This window comes from Meriones unguiculatus, chromosome 9 (assembly GCF_030254825.1).
Source record: "Meriones unguiculatus strain TT.TT164.6M chromosome 9, Bangor_MerUng_6.1, whole genome shotgun sequence".
Classification (NCBI taxonomy): domain Eukaryota; kingdom Metazoa; phylum Chordata; class Mammalia; order Rodentia; family Muridae; genus Meriones; species Meriones unguiculatus.
Genome location: NC_083357.1, coordinates 66,784,729 through 66,807,221, shown reverse-complemented (window position 1 = coordinate 66,807,221; position 22,493 = coordinate 66,784,729). Strand labels below are relative to the sequence as shown.

The following is a 22,493-nucleotide window of genomic DNA, read 5'->3' as shown; positions in this document are numbered from 1 at the left end:
CCTGGCCCTGAGCCCCTTCAAGGCCAAAGGGAGAGAGGAGAACCCGAGCTCTGGAGAGCCATTTGGAGACAGACAGAGAGAGAGAGAGAGAGAGAGAGAGAGAGAGAGAGAGAGAGAGAGGCTGTTATGTAACCAGTTTACCTCCTCATCAAAACTGGTGACTAATTCAGACAGTCTCTGCCAGATTGGCTCTGCAGCCTTGCTGTTAGCTTCAGAGGGCTCAGCCAGTGTGTGACAGGTCCTCACACCCTCTGCTGGATAGATTTCCTCTTCACTGGTCTCAGCTCCCCGCGTGTAAACTCTCTCCAGAAGTTACCAAAACCTGAGTAGTTAGGGAGGCAAGCCTTTCTTCTCTGCATCCAGCCCCACTCCCACTTTTTCTTGCCTCAACAGAGGAGGCCAGAGGAAGAGTTCCTCTATCTGTCTGGAGATGCGCTTGCCTGTGAGCCCACTGAGGTCTGTCACCTTTTTCTGAGTGACAGTGACCAAGAGAAGCAGGCAGCCAGGCTGGGAGCTTCGGCTTGCAAAGGTTGAGAGTGTTGGGCCCAGAACTCGGTGGCCAGTCTTGCCATGATTCGGGGTGGAAAGGACACCCCAACACTTCTGACCGTGGACTCCTAGCTTTGTGGGTTACGGGCTTCCTGGATGATGCTGGGGAGTTATGCTCACAGCCCATAGTTCTTTCTTTTCTTGTTCCAGAGCAGGTGTGTGCATAACACGGCTCTTTCCTACTACAGAAGGCCGTCCTCAAGAAAACAGCAGCACGTGTTGGTGCATATGCGGAGACAGTGCACAGAGAGACGCAGGCAGATGGTGCTCAGTGATGGCTCCAGTGTACTTGCCACAGTAAGTATCCACACTGTGTGCCAGGGTTCATTTTATTTACTTCTTCACGGAAGAACTGTCTGGGCCTTGTAATGTTCCCATTTTATAGGTGAGGAAGCTGGGGCTGAGAGAGAGAGACCGTGGTTTCCCAAACCTCTTAAGCAGCTGAGAAGGGATTTGAACTTACATCTCAAAGCTCAGGAATCTGGATCTGGCTTGCCACACCACTTCCCTGTGGCATTCCCAGGGCTGGTTCTGAGGCCCTTGAGACATTCCCTGTCACAGCGACTTCATAGCAACTGCCTTGCCAACTCCAGAAGATAATGCAGCCTTGTGTTCGTCCTGCTACTTCCTTCCGTCAGGCAGCTCATAGACATGACCTCATTCGCTCTCCCACATCCCTTAAGACCTGGGAGTGGTAGAGATCCTGACTTCTGATTCCCAGGGAGAAAAGACCCGGTGCAGAGAGGCACAGAGACCCGCCCTCAGTCACACAGCTAGCCGGAACTGAAATTGCCCTTTCCTGTCCTGTAAGGCTGTCACTTAGCTTGATGGATAGGAGTCAAAAATCAGCCCCCCCCCAAGATCTTGAACTTGGGGTGGGGGTATGAGTCAGAGGCTGAAACAACTCCAAGAGAGTTGGAGTGGTGTTGAAAAGAGAAATCTGAGATGCACAAAAATTCAGGCCTTATGGGAAGCAGGGGTATCCCACTGCCCGCCTGCCTGTGTGTTCCAGCTTCCCTTTCTGGAGGCCTTGGAGGTCAGAGCACTCTGGTGTGATGGACAGAAGCTGGTCTTCAGGTCACAGAACCCCTGGTAAGGTGATCCCTCAGTTACTCATTCTATCCCTGCCTCTCACACAGAGTGGGAATGCTAACTCACAAAGAAGACAGTGTGAACCGTTTCATCCTCAACCACAAAGCTTGCACAGAGGAACACAGCTGCTGTCCCCGACCCCCAGCCCTATTTCCTCTGCTAGACACCGTGTGTGTGAGTCTGTGTGTGTGTGTGTGTGTGTGTGTGTGTGTGTGAGAAAGAGAGAGAGAGAGAGAGAGAGAGAGAGAGAGAGAGAGAGAGAGAGAAAATGGCTTTGAAGTGAGTGGATTGGTGCTCCAGTTGATGTCTCAGGTCCCATGTCTGGCTTTCCCTCTGTACCCTTTGTACTGTGTGTGTGTGTGTACCGCTCAATGCCTGATTGTCAGTGCATGAGCCATCCCTGGGCAGCCCCACAGCAAACTTTCTAGAAAGGCCCGGGTAGCAGATGCCTGAGCCTTGGTGGGCTACATGGTATTAGTCACATGCTCCCTGTGTGTTTTCATCTTCGCTTACCACCCTTCAAAGACACAAAGGCCACTCTTAACTCACAGGCCCTGAAGAAGCCGGCGGACACGTCCTGTTTGTTGCAGTTTAACTGGACTGCAGGCGGGTGGGAGATTAGGAAGAGGAGGTGCCTGGCATCCAGCTTTTGGTAGCTGTGTGCCCTTGAACACGCCACTTAACCGTCTTCAGACGTAATGATGTTGCCGCAACTCCATGCTTTTCATTAACGGCAAAGTGGAACTTTTGGGGTACCAGGTGCTAGGTGAGGGCTGGGTGCACTTGGGCATCCCTCCAACCAGCCTGTGCCATACCTATGGGTCGGGACCCTCAGTCTGTGGCTGTGGGAGAGCATAGACCAGAGCAGGGGCTTTCTCCCTCCCGTATGGCCTGAGGACAGAATTTTGAGATTTTAAATTTTATTCTCTTTCTCCCTCTCTCTGTTCCCCCCACTTTCTCCTTTCCCTCTCTTCCCCCTTCTCTCAGAAATACAGGGAGAAACGGCTGTCTCCCTAATTGTCAGGCTACCTCATCATTACTCAGCCTGTGCCGTCTTATGGCTCCTTGAGAAGGGTTCAGCTCGGACCCACGTCCTAGGATGTCACTCGGCAGTGGCCAAAAACATGTTCATTTCTGCACTCCCTTGCACTTGGGCCCACTCTCCCCTGCCTAGGCACTCTATTGCATTATCTCAGTTAATCCTTAGGAACCTATGAGGCACACGTTCTAACACCCAATACAGAGCCTCAGGGGCAGCCAAGTAACTTGCCCAGAGTCACTTAGCTGGTAAGGAGTCTAAAATCTGAGCCCAGGCAGTTCAATGCCAGTGCCCTCCTTCCTAGTTACAAAGTTAATATTGCCTTTCTTCATTACTTATCATTGACCCAAAATGTAATTAGACATTTATGGGTCTGTAAGCATCTCTTGAGCAGAGACTCTGACTTACTTGCTCCAGATGCCCCGGAATGTAGTATATAAAATAATGCACACAGTGGGTGCCCGGTGGATGTTTATGAAGTGAATGTTGAAACTGTGGTGCTGAGGCCACAGAGGAAGGTGACAATTTTTTTTTTTTTTAAGTCAGGTTTCACTGTGTAGCCTTGGCTGTCCTGGATTCATTTTGTAGACCAGGCTGGCCTCCATTTCACAAAGATCTGCCTGCCTCTGCCTCCCCCATTGCTGGGATCCCAGGTGTGCGCCACCGTACCTGGCTAAGGTAACCAATCTTAAACAGGCACGGGAGGCAGACATATGGATGAAGTGCCTGGGCTTCCGGAGCCCTGCAGGGGAAGAATGTGCCTGGGGAGCCCTCACCCTGCCCTCTTGCAGTTGCTGTCCTGTGAAGGCAGCAGAGTTGTGTCCTGACCCACTGCTTGGTGAGCATTCCTAGCAAGACCTAGGATGCACAGAGGTGCTCTAAGTCCAGGATGAAGAAGAATTATTCAAATCCTTAGCCAGCACACACGGGGAGAGCCAGCACTCAGCCTTGTACGATGGACTTGGGGGAAAACACCCCCTTTAAGGTAAGGCCTGGACCGTGTGACCTTAAACAGGGCTCTGAACATTGCTGTCCGTCTTTGTGTCTGTGGCAGCCATCGGGGGTTCCTGAGTGTAAATATCCGTGTATGTTAGCCTCTCTCTTTTACAGTAGAACAGAAAGTTGAATATGAGACCTTTGTTTTCTGCCTGGCTCTGGCCCTGGCCCAAGGAGGTAGTGGGGGGCTGTTCCATTCAAAGCTTATAGAACCTCCCAGCATGCTAAGATGGCCTGTGAGGTCATGTAGCATGTACCCTGGGCTGTGAAAGCAGCTGTCGGATTTTGCAGGTGGGTCTGTCCAGGGAGCTGTGGTGTGTGTGTGTGTGTGTGTGTGTGTGTGTGTGTGTGTATGTATGTGTGTGTGTGTGTATGTGTGTGTATGTGTGTGTGTGTGTGTGTGTGTGTGTGTGTGTGTGTGAATACTTCACTGTGGTGACTGGCAGTGCCCCCTGAAGTCAACTGGAAAGCACTTTGCTTGCCTGGAAGAGGCCCAAGGCATGTGTGGTTGCAGGCGTGGCAAGGCGAGGCTATGGGGGGAGGAGGGAGGCTGGTGAGTGAGAAGACAGCCCCCTTGCAACCCTCGTTCATACAAAATGCATTTCCCAACGTATCCCTCTGGCCTGTCGAGGCCCTTCTGCTCACTGCTCTGTTTATACATGATAGACAACTAATTAACAGCAGAACCTCTTGAAAGGTCTTTTCAGAGGTAATGTTCTGACAGATTATGTCAGCAAGGAGCACTGATTTGTCTAAGCATGGATCACATTGTTTCAGATTGAATGAGGTGAATATTAAATTGCTTTAAATGTACTCTTCATAAAGCACTAATTACACACTCCCAAGGGAGAACAGCCAAGGAATACTAAACAGCAGAGAAGTCAACAGAGGGACCTTTTTATAGTATGTTGCTGGGCTCTGTGTTTTTCTGTCTCTTCTCTCTCTCTCTCTCTCTCTCTCTCTCCTTTTTTACAGTAAAATCACAGCAAGCTAAAGAATACACATTTATAGCACAATGCTTCTCATCTAATTATATGGCAATCATTAGTTCTAAGCTGGATGCATTATATTTTCTTTGATATATTATGCCTGAGGCACAACTCTGTATTTATTGCTGCTGCTGGCAGATTTTAGTCCTCTACTCTCCCCCCCCCCCCGAAGCCCCAACTCCTCTCTACCCGCTACCCCTTAACAAATTATTTAACCCCTAGTATTAGTTTGCTTATTGTCTCAAGGGAGGAAAACATCCTTACAATTTAAATTGGCAAAGGGGTGGGGGTGGGGGTTAACTAAAAGAAAAGAAAAGAAAGAAAGAAAGAAAGAAAGAAAGAAAGAAAGAAAGAAAGAAAGAAAGAAGAAAGAAAGGCAATCTTGTGTGTTCTGGGAGCTATGTGTTTGGTTTATTAACCAGGTGGTGTCCTGAATACACAATTTCTCTCCCCACCCCAGTAAAATTCCTTTGCAACAAATCTTACCAGATCACACTGAATTCCCACTTGGCTGAGTTTCATTGTCCCTCGGGGGAAAAGATATTTCTATGTCTATAAATATATGTATATATCTGTAAAGCAACACAGGGGTGGAGAGCATTCCATGAGATGGCGGTAGGGGGGCATTCCTTCAGAAACGCTTGTCCACAGAGGCTGCCAACTCCTGCTCCTGCATCCTTTTCTGGGTGACTTTCACCCTTGTCCGTAGTTGGGGAGAACCAAAGGCAATGCTGAGGTACCCTGGAATAAGAGACTGCGAGTCCCTGGGAGGGAGACTGACCTGACTGGAGCTGGAGTCCATGCTTGCCTGTACTGCCAGAACCTGGGAGGTGGACGTAGGAAGATCAGTAGTTCAAGGTTATATTTGGTTATACGGGGAGCATGACACTAGCGTAGGCTGCCTGAGATCAGGCCTCAGACAGCATCCACAAATCAAACTCTTACAGATTGTGTTTCTTCTACAGCCGTCTGTTTTTGCCGAACACCGGGTCTTGGGTCCACCTGAAAGGATGGGAATAACCCTTGCTCCTTGTTTTACAGATGTATGACCTTGATGGAGTGGGAATGGGGCGCGCCATGCACTATCCCGCAGCCGCCTGCAGTTACTTACAGCTGGACTCCCGGGGCTTGAACGATCAGAAGGTGTAGTTCCAAGCAACTCTCTGTGACAAACTTGGCTGACAGCAAAGGAATGGAACGACGGCTATTTCTCCGAGAGCGAGAAGTCATTGAGTCCATCCCTCTTGTTGCTGGTGGGTCTCTCCACTATCCCTACCCATAAATGCTCGCTTCAATGCTTGAAAAGCTCTGCTGTCTGGAAGGTGTTCAAGGGCAATGACAGCTGGAGCTGGCGCTTCTGCTTTCAAATCTTGCACAGCCACCTGCTACTTGGTGGCCCTTGGGTAAGAGACATTGTTTCCTTTTTGCTTCTGTTTTCTTCCTGCGTGCACGCTGGTAATTGGAGTGCCTCCCTTGCAGGGTTTTGTGAGGAGGGAGGAGACCGTGCTACTTCCCAGCCTGCTGGACCACCCCGGGATCACTGTTACTATTGTTAGAGAACTCACCGTCAGCGGAGCACCATCGCTGTAGACAAGGACCTGAAAGAACTAGCTGGGTCTGGTGGTGCAGGCCTGTAATCCCAGCTCCTTGGGAGGCTGATGAGGGGAAATACAAAGTGCAGGGCCTGCTTGGGCTACAGAGTGAGTTCAAGCCTGCTCTTGGCAAATTAGCAAGACCCGTCTCAAATGGAAAGTGCCAAGAGGGGTAGGGGCTGGTCAGTGAGGAAGAGCACTTGCCATGCAAGCTTGATGGTGAGGGTTTTGATTCTCAAACCCATACAAAACCTGGATGCAACGGCTTTCAATCTAGCACTCCTATGACAAGGTGGCAGGCAGAGGCAGGAGAATCTCCTGGAAATCCATGGACCAGCAAGGTATAGTACATTGGCACAGTGGCAAACACAAGGGACAATGCTTCAAAACAAGGTAGTTTTGGTGAAGATATGAATTAATACAGTCATTATGAAAATCAATTTGCAGATTCCTCCCCCCCCCCCCAAGATTTAAAAATAGAACTTCTGGCTCTTTTACTTCTGGGCATGTAACCAGAGAATTTCACATTCTACCTGAAAGGTATTTAATCCTCATGGGTACTTTACTGCTGCTTTATTTACTACAGCGAGGAATTGGAGCCAACCTGTTTGTCTCAGTAGGGGAAGCTATGATGAAATCTGGCACTGACATGAAATGGAATACTATTCAGCTTTGAAGAAAACTTAAATCACCAAATTTGCAAGAAGGTAGATTTGCAAAAGATAATATTGAGCAAGGTCACACAATCTCAGAAAGAAAAAAAAATACCCATGTTCTCCCTCATTTGGGGATCTTAATCTACTCTATATGTGTAAGTATGTATATGCATGTAAACAATATACATATGATTACTGTAGAACACATAGAAAAGAGAACAAGAAAGGCTGAATATTAGGTGATGAGGAAAGAAGGAATGCAGGTAAAGGACACTTGAGTCATGAAGAAGGAGATGAAATGGTTTTTCTAGTTTTAACTCTGTTATTGAGCTACCCTCCCCCCACTTTTTGATACATGGTGAAATAAGTGCATAAAAATATAGTTGATGTGAAGGTACAAAATCCATTGTGAAGCTCCACAGCTTCAGAATGGCCATTCTAACTGCATAGAAATTCACTGAGATGTGTAGACTTTGGGTTTGGCTAATTTCTCTGTGTGTTTGTTTCTTTGAAAGTTCTTCATAATAAAGTTTTAATTAATAATTAAAAAGTATGGAAGGAGAGGACTGACATCAGAGCTTATCCTCTGATCTCACACACTGTGGCATGTACACACATACACACAACAACAACAACAGTAACAACAACAACAACAACAAAACGAAAACATTGTCTTTCCAAGAACTACTTTTGGCCCCATGGACTGAGATTAACTTTCTTCCAACCTAGCTGCCTTCAAATGTTTTAACTCACATGTGTCGCTTTTACCCTGGCCCTGGATACCTGGTCTCTGCTTTCAAAGACCTTGGGCTCAGAGCTTGTCTTTCTCAGAATGGCTCCTTGGAGCCTTGGCATGCTCCTCCCTTGGCATGATGTCATAACCGTCTTATGGAGGGAAACATCAGGAAAGTAGAGATAGATCAAGGATGAAAGAAAGTGGCTGCAAATTTGTGCTTTACTTCCCCGAACTGCATAGTATTTGAGATTCATAGATGTAGGATACTTCTCAGCGAGAGGAGCCCAGGTCTTTCTTTCCCTCTCCCTACTCTCTCTCTCTCTCTCTCTCTGTGTATGTCTTTCTCTGTCTCAGTCTCTCTCTTGCTCTCCTTGTCTTTGTCTCTGTCTCACACACCCCAGTTAAACTAAACAGAGTACCTTTGCATCTGCCAGTTCTCTGGGAGATATATATATATATAAAATTTTTTTTCTGTCTCAAACCCTGTGATGAGCTGTCATTGGACAAACTAGAGACTAGGTGATGGTGGGTGAATCTTCTGAAGCACTGAGCTAGCTGATAGTTCCCTAGTCACTGTATTTGACAGCCTCAAAACCAGGCACTAGGATGACTTCCTATGAATGTGGCCAGTGAAGGCTCTTGACCTTAAAGTGACCGAAGGCTCTGTTGTCTATGCCTTTCCATTCCTAATGACTTCATCTTTGGAATTGTGTTGTGAATGAGGTCTTATGGGATGGCACATGCTGGGGATTTGGAGTCTCCCTGGTTGAAGTGTGCTTCTACCCACTTTATGATTGGTCACACCTTTTCAGTAGGGCCCTGGGACAGGTCAGAGTGGAGATCAAGGATCCAATTCGTCTTGGGTTGGGACAAAAAAAAGTGGTCACCCTGGACCCTGCCTGGCAGCATTTGGTACCTCTTACCTACCTCTAATCTAGACACCAACCAACTCATGGCAGGGAGGTCACAATCCCTGGAGTTTTCCCTGGCAGTGGGGGAGAGGGGCAATGGGAAAAGGACACGGCCTATCTCCACTGAAGGTAGGCCCAATTCCCTTGTCACGTCAAGTCCTACAATCATGCCATCAAGTTCTGCTAGGGATCTTGCTGAAGACTCCCTCTGCATTCCCTTTTCCTCCAGTAGTCAAATGCACCACCACGGGAGCCCAGTTCAGGGATGCTGGGACCACCTCTGTGCCACCCCCAGCTTTTGCATTCTCATCCCATGGCTGATTCTGCAAAAACTGGCATCAGAGAAGATGGATTTCTTTTGGTTACTCTCCAGCAAAGGTCCTTTCTGCAGTGTTCCCTGTTGTGTCTAGGAGAGCAGACAAACCTCTTTGGCACATGGACATATGAATAGAAGGATATATCTATGACCTGACATATATTGAATCCACACTCTGGGTGGGTTCCAAGAATGTTTTATTTGTTTGTTTGTTTGTTTTTGTTGTTGTTCATTTGTTTGTTTTGTTTTTGGGTTTTTGAAACAGGGTATCTCTGTGTAGCCCTGGTTGTCCTGGAACTCATTCTGTTGACCAGGCTTAGCCTCAAACTCACAAAGATCCACCTGTCTCTGCCTCCTGAGTGCTGGGATTAAAGGTAGGTGCCTGGATGAATGCCAATTTTAAAAGGAATTTTTACCTTTTGTTTTATAGAACTGAAAAACACGCTACATTTTTATCCAGTTTGTCATCCCCCAGCCTGACGCAATCTGTGCATAGACAGGGTCCTGGATGCAAATTATGTAAATTATACAATTATGAATCACTGCATTTAGGACCCTGGTGGAACCATGGGTGGCAGCAGATCTAGCTGCCAGCTCTTTGGCCTACTTGCAGGATCCCTGTTTCTCTGTCAAGCTCACGCTTACTTCCTCTCTCTCATAGTGCATCTCTGGGCAGTTGTATTGAAGTGAGGCCCTTTGGTGATGCGGACATGGTGGAAAAGATGTACTTTTCATGCTTAGACGATACCTGGCTGGAGAGGTTCACGTGACTCTGGGCTGCGTTGCCCACGCATAGGCAATGAACACTTAGACAAGTCTGTGTGTAGTAGAAAGAGGCTGCCAATAGCTGATCGTCAGACTGGTCACTGTTCTCATCTTCAGGGAGCTTTTGGCTTCCAGGAATTCATTTAACTCTCTGAGCACAGAAGGCCCATTCTACAGGGTTTCTATAGTGGAGACATTTGATAAAGGATAAATGTTCCACAGGGTTTCCAAGTGGGCATTCCTGTCTATCCCAGGAGTGTAGGTAGAAACTGGCTCTTCTGGGACAGGAGCAACTGTGCACAAATCTTTAAGGGTGTGACTGGATACCCTGATATATCTCTGTCCCTGGCCTTGATGGTAACCAAGAACGGGACAGATGTTGGCGAACACGGTCTGTGCCTCTGGTGTTCAAAAGAAGCGTGCTTGGGAAATGTGCTATAAAGCATGAAGATAACTCCCCCCCCCCCCTTATGTCCTAAAGGTATCAATTTCCTCCTGGGTGCAGGCTTCTTCGTCCTGGCTCAGAGATGCTCAAGATCTTCTGCTCCACCCACTGGTGTATCAAAATACAAGCTTTGGAAGAGACCAAACTGGACTGGAACCATTGCCCGCAGCCTGAGAGTTGTTCACCGACCCCATGCCTCAGTTTCCTCTTGTGAAAAGTGGGGATAATGGTACTATGCTGCTTACTTTGATGGGGGGGGGATGGCACAAGGGTGCAAGGGTATGGCACATGGGTTTCTGGGTCCTCTGTAAGTCTCGCTAAAGGGCACTGTGGCCTTAATGGATTCTCTCTCCTCAAGAGGCCTTTCAAAGAGGGGGCTGGGCTGTTTGACACAGTGCGATGGATCGACTGGAGCATGACTTCAGGGAAAAGCAGTAGGGTGGAGACAGGAGATATTTTGGGGGCAGGAAGTGGCCTTCCTTTAACTTCTGAAATCACACCACTTAGACTAGCAGTTCGCAGCCTCCAAGCTGTGACACGCTGGTGTGGGACCAGCAGTTGTGAGATGCATCACAGACAAATACGTTACTAATAATAAAGTGTTGCAGTTTTCGAATAATTTCCCCCTGTTTTTTTTTTCTTTTGTGTAAATTAGAGGGAATTCAAGGTTATCTGCCTCTTGTTGTCAGACACAGCCTCACACCCATGTGAAGAGGGAGGACCTGGGAGTTGAGCCTGGCTCTACAGGGATGTGTGTACTTGGTCACTGGGTGATGGATGCCCTGGATGTCATGGGCTCCGGGCCCCTATCTGAGAGCGGAGAAGCCCAGACGTGAAAGTCTTTGAGAAACAGACATACTAGGGGACACAGATGAGGGGACAAACACCTGCTGTCTGCATCTGCACAGGTGACACAAACCGGCACCTGCCTCACGGTGACAGCCAGCGATGGTGACAATCGGTTGGCGGTGACAGCCCAGACAAATAAATGCCCCCAAAGTGGAGGAAGTGAGTGAAAAAGAGGCAATGTGGTGGGCCTCTCAGGGTGCTAAAGAGAGTCTGTGGTTTGGGTATGGTGGCAAGCCCACAGCTGAAACACCACAAAGCTGTTTAGTTAAGGTCTGCATCCTTGGGGTGGGTGCAGTGTGCATGCCTTCAATCCCAGAAGGCGGCAGATCTCTGCGTCTGAGGTCAGCTTGGTCTGCACAGAGAGTCGTAGGCCAGCCAGGGCTACAACACGCCCTCCCCCAAGAACAGATCCGGGTCCTTGTCCCATGTGCTTGTATCATCACAGGAAAATGTTCACACATCTGCATAGGGTCCTAGTCACACACATACAGGGGGCTTTCCTAGAGCACCTTCTGGGAGTTCCCAAAATGCTCTAAGGCCTCAGGGGCTCTGGGAACCTTGGGGTCTCCAGAAGATCTGGTTTCCCCGTAGGTTCTGCCCATGAGCTGTGTTTACACATCTGCCTGTTCCATTTAGTGGCTTGGTGTCTGCTCTGAGCTACCTACCCCCGGGGAGATGACTGACTCTGCTTGCCTCATTAACACCAGTGCTTACCCAGACGAGGTCTTCATCAGAGATCTAATTTCTGGTGACAGCTCTGCGGGCAAATTAAGAGCGTACACGAGGCCCACAGCATGTTGGGAAGTGTTCCTTGCCAGGGGTTTCCCTCAGCAGTCTTGGTAAAAGGGGGTGGACAGACAACCCCCTTTAAATCTCAGGCTCCAGGATGCTGAGGTGACTGTTCGAAGGCCACCCATTTGGAGCTCATTTCATTTGCTTTGTGCGTTACTTTTCAACCCACCCCCTCAGTTGCCAAGGAAACAGTGATGCATCCCAGGGTGGGGCCTGAGCTGGTCAATAGAGCCTTCTGAGGCCACATTCAGGGAGGTGGGCCTGGGAGCAAGTGTTGGTACTCAGGAAGAATTGGAGCAGGGTAGGATGAGAGGTGGGAGTGATGGGCTGTTCAGCCCCCTGCAGGTCCCAGCCATACACGGTCTCTGGAGACCTATCCTTCACCATGCCACCAGCAGCAGATACAAGGCAAATATAGGGCAATGCTAGCAGTCCTCCCTGCCTTGGTATTTGTGGGGCTTCACCAGGTCCAAAGCCTGTGCAGATTACAGCACAGTTTGGAGTCTGGGAGAATGGATTTCTTCTCATAGACAGCTCGGGAGGAGTCATGGGCCAGTGCTAAACTCAGGCAGGTCCTGCTGTGTAAAAAGTGTCCTATGAATGGAACTTCCTGGCTTCCCGTCCTTAGGTCACCACCTGCATCAATATCAGGATCCGTGGGACCTCTATACCTTGGGCCTCTTTGACATAATTCTCAACCTCCATCCCCTAGGCTCACCCTTACTTCTTTCCCAAGATCCTCTCCTCTGGGCTGTGTGGGTACCCTCTGTGGTCTTGCCAGCGGCTGGGAAATCACACACTGACATAGCGCCAGTCTTCTTCCCACAGCAGAGGCCCCTCATCCACTCCCCGCCTGCCTCCGTGCTGTCATTTCCCTCTACCACCCAGTCTCAAAACCTATGAGCTATTTTTGCTTCATCTAGCTCCTCTATCACCCTTATCTAGTCGCCTATCAAATTCTGTCAGTTCTTCCTTCAAAATGTCTCTAGCATATGTCCCTCCCTTCCTTAAAAAATAAATTTCATTGTTTTTCTTTGTGTGAGAGAGAAATGCACTCAGTGTGGAGTATTTAGAAAAGGCAGTACCCGTAACCAAAGAAGACAATAAATAAATAAGAAAGAGAAAAAGGAAAACCACGAGCAGCTCTTCACATGATAGCTAACTCTTCTCATTGTTTGGCTACGTGCCAAGTCACCTGTCCCCCACTAATGTGTCTGTACCCTTCAGCCTTCTCTTTCCTCCCATTGTTCCCCATTCCTGTCCCCACCCTCCTTTCAAGGTCTCATGCTCACTTATCCTTCCCACCCTCTTCTGCTCTGGCCAGCTGAAGCTCCTCAAACACTCTTCAAAGTGTCCTGTCCCCCACCTGTTGAGTTCAGAGGCGATGAGGGTCCACACTAAGCAAGTGCCCACCCCAGGGAGAAGCTCACGGCTTGGCAAGCTTATGGCCAGTTCCTTTGTGGGAATTAGAAAGAGGCTTGCCTTGTCTCAGGGTGGAAGTTCATGCTATGTTTGAATGACCCCTCCCCCTAAAGTCCATAGAGTGAAGGCTGTCTCCCCACATGAATATGCTGATGGCATTTGGAAGTGATTGGGCTTAGGGGAGGCCGTGGCTAGATGGCATTAATGGTAAGAAGGTGGAAAGAGGCTCAGGTGAGCACGCATGCCCTGCTTTCCACCGTGTGCGGCTCACGTGCTGGCCGGATGCCGGGGCCACGCTCTTAGACATTTCAGCCTTCAGAACCATGACTGCAAATCTCGGTTATTTTTTCCCTACTTTTTATGTATATGTGCACGATTGTTCACGTGAGGATGAGTGGGTGCATGCACACACACACATATACACGTGTGCAGAGGTTGTTCCTCAGGAATGTTACCTACTTTTGGGTTGGGGTTTCCCACTGGACCTGGGATTCACTAAGTAGGCTAGGCAGATTGGCCACCAAAGACCACGGATCCTCCTGTCTCTACTTCCCCAGCGCACTAGGGAGCCTGGCTTTTTTTAAAATGTGGATTCTAGGGTTTGATCTTTGGTCCTTAGCGTGCACTTTACTGAGTGAACCATCTCCCCAGCTTTTAACTCCTGTTATTTGTAAATTACCCATTCTTTGGTATTTTGTTATAGCAGCAGGCAGCATACAAAGATACCAAGGGAAGGTAAGTGACTTGGTAGGTAGAGAACAAACTTCCTCCTGCGGAGTAGTAAACAAATCTGGGAGGCGGCCCTCGTGAAATGTCCTCTGCCACGTAGTTGGCAAAGCCTAACTTACCAGCCTCGGCTTCTGGCTTCGTGGCACTTACTATTCCCTGCTCAGGCTGGGCTATACCCTGTTTCTCAAAAATGTGTCTTCTACTCTTTCCTAGGCTCCTGTTGGAGCTCTACCCTTCTCCAGCATCCTCCTTTCCCCTACACCTATATTCCCACTTCTGCGGCTCAGGGTCAGCCCTCAAACGCCGATAGATTCCAAACACTTTCCCTGAATGCATCAGTGGGTAGGATGGGACTCTGTGGCGAGGGCCTGGCTCTACCAGATCTCTTTCTCTGCTATTAAAACAACCTCCCAAGCTTTTGAGGTTGCTTGCTAGAGAGATCCTTCTCAGTCATGACTGGGTTATATCCAGACAAACTCATCACAAATGGTAGCCAGCATTAGATGTAGATGGAGTTTATCCTCCTAACTTACAGTACACCACAGCTGCAAACACATCACACTGAAAAGTTTTAGTAGTCTCCCCTTGTGTTTGTGGGATTAACCAGAAGCTGAAGCTCTGCCTAGGACCGTAAGTGTCATAGTGTGTACATTGCTAGCCTGGGAGGAGATCAAAGTTTCAAGTCCCAAAACTTTGGGGGCAGGGGGGGGGAGGATGGATAAAGCTGTAATCCCAGCACATGGGAGTATCAGGTAGGATGATTCCAGGACTTTGAGGCCAGGCTTGGCTGTGTAGTGAGTTCCAGGCTAGCCTGGGCTACATAGCAAGACTCCATCTCAAAACAGAACAAAACAACAACAACAAACTCCCTCCAAACCCGTGTATGGTTTCTACTGAATGTACGATCATGTTAACATCAGCCTAATGCTGAAAATTACAAGTTGTGAGACCTGATAGGCTAGGGTCAGATAGAAGAGGAGGAGGTCCTCCCCTGTCAGGGGACTAGGGAAAGGGCATAGGCAGAGAAGAGGGAGGTTGGGTGGGACTGGGAGGAGATGAGGGAGGGGCTGCAGCGGGGATACAAAGTGAATAAATTGTAATAAATAAATATATAAATTAAATTAAATTTAAAAAAAAAACATAAAAAAAAGAAAATTACAAGTTGAGCAACTGTTAACTTGAGGCTGTTATCCAATAGTTTAAAGGCCTATCCCAGGTGAAGTAAAGCTATCCAACTCTCCATTAGTTTATTTCTCCTTTAAAGAGTTCTGGCCCTCTGTCCCACGTCTCTGTGCTCAACTCTGCTGCTTACACAGAAGAACCATGCCCACCTGGGCAGTTCAGGCTGCCTCATGCAGTGGCAAACATTCCCGTTCATTCATCCACTTAACAGGGACACATTGAGGGTCCTTCGCAGATTTCAGAGCACTTGGCTCTGGCTTCTGACTCCAGAACGTTCTGTAGCAAGTGGCTTACACTTCGCTTTCTGGTCTGTGAAATGGGGATTAAGCCAACTCTCGGCTCACTCACTTGTGGGAATCACATGTGTGCCAGCGTTTTGCAAACTGTGGTACTCTGGGGAGTGCCATTAGCATCCCATCATCCTTTGTTTGAGGTGTGCTAGGCTTGTGTTTCTGAGAGGTGGTGGCTGGCTCCCGATGGTCCCGAGGGTCTAACTCCGGGCTTATGGTAAGATTTATGTGGATCTGTTAATAGAGTGCACTTAGGGAACTGTCTCTACCTCCTTCGATGGAGGATTTACATAGACTCCAACACAACCAAGTACCGTGAAATAAGAACATAACGACAGTGACAAGTAACCCCGACGGAGTTCTTGCTGCATGCCCGACACCTAGCTAAGAGCTTTTTGATCTCTGCTTCATATCATCATCACAGTTACGTCCTCAAGAAAGCTGTGGTTGTCACCCTTACTGTACGGATGAGGAATTGGGCTGTGTGTGGACGGTGAGAGGTCTGCACAGGGATCAGGGAATCGAGGACACCATGAGCCAGAAGGTTTAGATCACCAGAGATCACACTTACAAAGGCACCTGGAAGAGTCTCACACAAACTAACAGCGCGTAATATGTGTGTGTGTGTATGTAAACATATATATAAACTGTTTGTTACCAGGCCTAGGAAAGTCTCTTTTTAATTTAAGTCAACCTTTATAATAATCCTGTGAGGAAAGTACTTGTTTTAGTTTCTTTTTCTGATCAAATAGCTTGGCAAAAGAAATAATATAGAGAGAGCAGTTCAAAGCACAGTATATCATGGTGGGGAAGTCAAGGAAGAACCTGGCCACATCACAGCCACAATCAGGAAACACAGCTGAGGCTGTCAGCACCCTCTCTCTGGTAAGAATGCTTACCAGAACACTGCTGATGGTCCTCCATGGGTCTATTAGTGAGAAGGTCCCTGTGAAGCCCTTCAGTGCCTCTTTCACCTGAACCCACTTGGCTCATGAATACCTCTCTGGCTTGGGATGCCCAGGGCTGGGCATTCACAGGCCCTCCCTGCAAACTTCAAGACAACAAAGACTTACAGTACCTTATCTTGGCCTTCCCTGCCCCCCTACCCATTTTCTCCCCAAAGAAAAATGAAAGAATCTGATAATTACTTCTATCTACCACCCAACTGTACTAATTACCAACCTATTTCTTCACAGTGTGACAGACACCAGCTCTGGAAAACACATAGAGATAAATTAGCACTAATTGGTTTTCCTCTGGCTGTTTGAATTAGTATTTAAAGCTCCAATTACAAAGCAGAATAATTGCTATTAATGTCCTATCGAAGTACAAAAGGCAGTTCTCTCGAGAACCAGCCCAGGTGTATGATTACTCTGATTACAGCGTATTTAACCTGGCTCGTTAAGAGGGAGAGGAGCAGACGGTTTCAATATGGCCGACAGGCCACTGCCTGCAGGGCTGTGGCTGGAGGGAAGAAATGGCAAGCAGAGAAGGTGAGAGCAGAGTAGAGGGTGCCAGGGTGTAGGAGGTTGGGCCTGCCTGCCCCTGCCAGTCAGCAAAGACCCTCTAGCAGAGACTCCTGAAGGATGTGTGAAAGGCTAGCACAGGGGCATGTGGTACCAGCCAGTTAAGTGGCAAGGGCTTTGCCTTCACCCACACCACCTTCTTCTTGATGGGGTCTCAGTGGACAGCTTCAGGATGCGATCCTTTGCCTCGCTCTATGACTCTTTTGCCTGGCTTCAAGCCTCCTACACAATTTCCTCCTTGTCCCTCTTGTTTCCCCTCTCTGACTAGAGATGGATGGTCAGGAGGGGTGGGGGGGAGGGCGCTCCCTGAATGCATGCTTATGCTCTGCAGAGGTGAGTCAAGTGGGATCCTGGCTTTCTGGCTCCTCGGCTACACTGACAAGCCCTCCAGCCTCCACAAGCTTCGGCAGATTTCTTCATCTCTGAACCTGGGACCACAGTGTCTGCCATCTGCCAGGATGCTGTGTACCTGTGGATCTGAGCCCACTGCGTCAATAAAGTTGGGTCTCTACATTCACTGTGGAACAGTCATGATTGGAGCTGGATTCCCCCCCCACACACACACTTTGGTCTCCTCTTCCTTTCCAAGCAACTTCCTTCCTCCTTTTTGCCTCTTTCTCAGCTTCTACTTCCTCCCTTCCTCTGGGCCGCCACCCAGATCTCTAGTCTCCCCATTCACGTTGGGATGCTAAGATCTCAATGAGCTCTCCTTTCCCAAAGCAGCTGCAGTTTGAGAAGGGAGGGCTATGTTTAACCCAAAGAAATGAGTCACTAATGGTGAACTTTCAGGCAAACTGAGATGATATTTTGTGGGGGAGCGAGGATGTCACAGTGCTCTTCAGAGCCCCCTAGGCAGCTGTCTACTCCGCTGACACACACCGCTTTGGTGCGGGCCTGTGCCAGGCTGAGTCTGAGCCAGGGAGGGGAGAAAGAGGCCCACGGGGACAAGACAGCAAGATAGGAGGCCCTCTGCAGGCACCTAGGCTGCAAAGCCAGCTGAGGCTGCTGACCTGAATGGTGAGGTAGACTGAGGTTTGGGGGGGGTGTTCCGTGGTGGAGCTGCTGGCGGTGCGGAGGGGCATCCCTCATATGTTTGTCCCCACTAAAATATTCAGTTGTGTTTCTGGGCTGGGTGTCCCTGAGGCTGTCCCGAGGAACTCCGCCTGTCTGGAGCCTGCCATCCTTTATGTTCTGATGCCCTGTTTTGTGCCCCTAGACTTCCTTCCTTATTGTCATATGGGAACAGTCCACTCTGACGTTCCTCTGCTGGTCTACTGGGGTCCCTTGTCCTTCGGAGCCTTCCCATCTTCTCTCTGTTTTCCTTCAGGAGTCCCCCTGACTTTGCTCCTTACTGTCTGTTGTCACTCACTGTCTGTCTCCCTCCTGTGTTCTGGGAGAGATGTCACAGGGCAAGGGGTCATAGCAGCATCCTTGGGGAGGGGGGTGGCCAAGGTTCAGTTGAGTTAGCTAGCCAATATACTTCCTTTTGCCTCCTCAACCTCAGTTTCCAACCTGTACCGCGAGAGATTGGCTCCAAGGGCTTTTCAAAGGGAATGTTCTAGCTTTGGGAGCTCTCCACTTCCTTCCCCCTCCTCCCACCTGGTCTCTTCCACCCAGCAGCCTGCATATCTGGGCAGCAGCCTCTGTCAGTGACTTTGGGGCCTCAAGAGCCTTGGCTAAGGGGGTCCTGAAGTTGGCAGTGAGAAGGCTGCCAGGGTCTGTCTATTGGGGAGAAGCCCCTGGGTGGTCTATGTTGGGTGGGCCCAGCTATAGCAGCCTGGGCGAAGAGCAGCACTGCCAACCAATCCCTTCTTTACAACCATGCTGGGAGGGACTTGCAAGGGCCTGTGGGTGGTGTTCACGTATTGGGGGGGGGATTTCTTTTTAAGAGACAAGGTGGGTGGAATGGGGGAAGCCAGCTGGCTGTGGGCTCTATTTCTACTGACAAGGCTTTACCCTGTAGGTGTGAGGAATTCCAATTAAATATGCAGCCTATTTGTCTGTGTGTGGGAGAGGGTTTGCTGGAGGGAGGGGGATGGAGGCAGCGTCTCTGTGGCATACCAGCAAACCAGAAATTAGCTCCGTTCATCACAGGCACACGGGGCTTCCCTCAACCCTCCTGTGCACTCGCAGGAGTCGAAAGAAGGAGACAGACAGAGGAAGCTAGAGAGAGGTTGGGGAGGCGGGTTCCCGGCTAGAAGGGCTTCCGGAATTTCTGAGTGGGCAGGAAGGATTGCCCGATTCCTTGGCTCTTGGGGGATTTTCCGGATGCTAGCAGTGAGCTCCCCTGGCTCATCTCTCCCTACTAATGGCCAGGGTGGCCTGGGCTCACTCCTGGGAGGCCCTCTGATATATGTGAAGGGCAGGTGGACAGGACAGCCACCACCAGCCTGGATGACCTACCTCCTCTTACCCACCTCTCCATTCCAAAGAAGCGTGTGGAGAGCCTCCCTTGGGGCAGTGATTTCTCTGTAGAAAACACCCCTGTGATCCTGGTTTGAGGGTTATTCAGAGGCACTGGCGGGGGGGGGGGAGGGTGTTACACAGGTCTCCAGAAACTGTTGTGAATCTCTTTCCTGTCCCTCAGTTCTCTTATTATTCACAGATGGAATGGAGAAACCACAGAAATGCTTTCTAGACTACAAAGACCAATCGACATTGACAATTGACATTGATCCATTTAGAGCAGGTCTTTTGATAGTGAGATCACGTGACTTTGGGGAGGTTTGTGTGCCCATACATAAGACATACGATTGTCAGTGAGCCTGGCCACGGGGATGGTTGGCCAACCTGGTCATTGTCTTCCTCAGTCTTAGCCATGAAAACACTGGTCTTCTATTCAGACTGCCACACCCCCGTCTCACACCCCACCTACCCATTTCTTCAGTGATCAGTCCCCTGCACTTTTATACTTTCTTCCTCCCTTAAGGTCTCTCCCTGTTTGCTTTTACCGTTCTCCCACCCCTCAAATTCACTGCTAATAGATGAAAACACAATCCCTGGGGAACCTAAGAAGCAGAGTAGCTGGGCTGATACAGAAGGGGAGAAGGAGAATGTCAGATGGGTATTTTTCTGATCAAGGCATCCAAGATGTTGGTTGAGTCATCCCATGCTAGCAAGCGCCTCCTCTTCCAAGCAGCCCTAGTGTGAAGCCTGGGTGTGGAGGGGGTTGACAAGTGGCTTCATGCCTGCCTGAAGGATGGCATGTGGGCACAGCTGAGACTGTTGGTAACAGGGACCAGGGCAGCAAGCCTGACAAGAGCGATGGGATGAATGTTGGGCAGAATGGGGAAATAGCACCATTGAGATCTGGCGTAGAGGGAGAGGGGTGCAGAGGACGCAACTGTGCCTATAAGCGGGTTGGGCCAGAGCCACCAGTGGGCAGCCGGGAAGGAAGTCTGGTACTAGTCATCCAAGGAAGAATACAAATGACAACCTCTGCTCTGCTGTCCCTGTCTGCTCCCTTCTTTCTGTTTCATCTCTGCTGCATCCTTCCTTCCCATTTCCCCCGTGCCCCCATCTATAGCATCTCCCACATTTATAGGGTGAGAAAAGAGGAGCCTCCTGGAGCACAGAAGACAGGACCTTCTCTGGGGATGCCCTGTCAGGGTTTTGAGATAATGTCTGAAAGATAAGGAGCCTGGGTTACACAGAGGAGGAGTGATTGCACTAGCCACTGACCCTCCCTTCCCCTTGCTCCTCACTTGATAGAAAGGTGGAATATGGGTCCATGGCTTACAGGAGAGGGCTAACATAGAGGTAGGAGGGCAAGCAGAGGTGGAGGGGACCAGAGGAGGCCAAGAGCAGAGAATCCGGAGAGGAGGCAGCACATTCCCTTTGAGATGTTAAACTGGTAACGTCGTCTTATATGAAAGTTATCTTAAAAGGGTAGAGACAACCTTCCGTCGAACCAGATGTTTGTAGAAAATGTTGGAGAGACAACATCGGGCTGTATTCAGAACTCAGCTGGGGTCCTCCGCAGTGGTTGTGGGGACACTCTGAAGTGTGAGGGACAGTGCTGTGGTACTTCCTACAGGGGCATCTGCAACCTGTGATGCTGTGGGTCCCACAGATGACATCAGCACTGCCTCTAGAAATTCGCTGACGAAAGAAAAACATCTCTGGGGACACATTACCCCCTCATCACTTTTTTTTTTCTGCCCAAGACATGAGCTAAATGGTAACCGCCCTTATTTGAAGGGAGGAAAGATTTATTTTGGCTCCTACTTAAGAGGGTACAGCCCCATCATGGCAGGCAAGGCCTGTCAGCTAGGGTGGCAGGAGTCAGGCGGGGTGGCTTTTTCATGTCTTGGTGGATGATGGGGAAGCAGAGAACTCTGGTTGCCAAGTGGGGCTGGACTATGGCCTACAATAATCTGCACCCAGGGGCACTTCTACCAGCCAAATCTCCTACCCTAAAGGTCCACAGCTCCCCACCCCCACCCCGGCCAAAACAGATGTTCAAGCAGGAGCTCATGATAGGAGATGTTTTCCACACAAACCGTGATATTCTGCTTCTGACCCTCACAACTAGAATGGATGAGCCATCAATGATGGAGGTGCTTCTCTAAGCCCAGCCCTCAAGCAAGAAAGAAGAGGAGCAGCAGGAGATGACCCTCCCCTCCCTCTCAGGGGCACTTTCCAGGCTACTGAATGACATTAGGAAAGACTGCAATCCCGGGTACATTGAAGTGGGTCCCATAAGCCACAGGTAGGATTTGTACTAGGTTGACAAGGTGCTGGGTGGGATTATGAGGACTCCTTGAGACAGAGTTTAGGATGGATGGGGAGGAGGCTGGCTGTGCAGCCCCAGGACCCTCAGGCAGGGTCACATCTTAAAGAAGATGGGCAGGCATCTTCTGGGGCTACGTTGGACAGGGCCTCCCTAAAACAGCCAGAAGGCCACTGGGAAACTCCTCCTCTGGCCCCATGTACCCAGTCTCGCTGCTCTCAGGCTCCTCTTACATTGCTGATACTCCTGTCACCCCAGAGCCAGGGGTGGCTGGGGTGCAGGGGAAATATGAACGGCAGAGCTGCCCCAAGCCCCAGCCGGGAGAAGAAAACCCAACCAGGAGGTATTTTCCAGGCGCTAGGGATAACCTCGTAGGAGGGAGAGAGAATCCAATTAGACATGCAAGGATGGGAGCTGTGTGGTGAGTGGGCAAAGCTTGCTTCTCGATTTCTGGCTTCCCTGGCCCTCAGTGGGATGTGACAGCTCTGCTCCCTCACAGCAGCCCCTCACATCCCATTTTCCTCTCCATGGGGAGGATCACTACTCTGACCACCACCCTGTCTGATGTTGGGTGGGACAGTCTGGGACAGAGTGAAGCCCTGAGTCAGCAGCACCCCAAAGGGAGTGGCCACCACTGTCCCTTTCTCCTTAGTGGCCTCTAGATTTGGGTAGGGTGTTGCCTCCTACTCCCCTGGGGGTTGGATACCCATCCTCCCCTTCTCCATTTCTCCAAGCATATCTGAACTCCACAGGAAGTGCCTGTTTCATCCCCCTCTACTTGGGCTTGGTGCAAATGACAAGTGACAAGTGACCTTGCTCTTTCAGGAACCATCATCCCCAACTGTCCCTAGCAGCCAGGTAACCCTGATCTTATAAATGAAGCCT

General features: G+C 49.6%; 1 protein-coding gene and 1 long non-coding RNA gene across 2 annotated transcripts in view; one reads left to right on the top strand and one right to left on the bottom strand.

Annotated features, from left to right (window-relative positions):
• Nucleotides 1-22,493, bottom strand: part of Pebp4 (phosphatidylethanolamine binding protein 4) — a 206,780-nt gene that overhangs the window by 37,881 nt on the left and 146,406 nt on the right. The gene's annotated exons all lie outside the window — the stretch shown is intronic.
• On the top strand, nt 708-7,298 carry LOC132656500 (uncharacterized). The gene is made up of 3 exons (XR_009594247.1): nt 708-846; nt 5,707-6,068; nt 6,145-7,298. It is a non-coding gene; the product is annotated as an uncharacterized LOC132656500 (long non-coding RNA).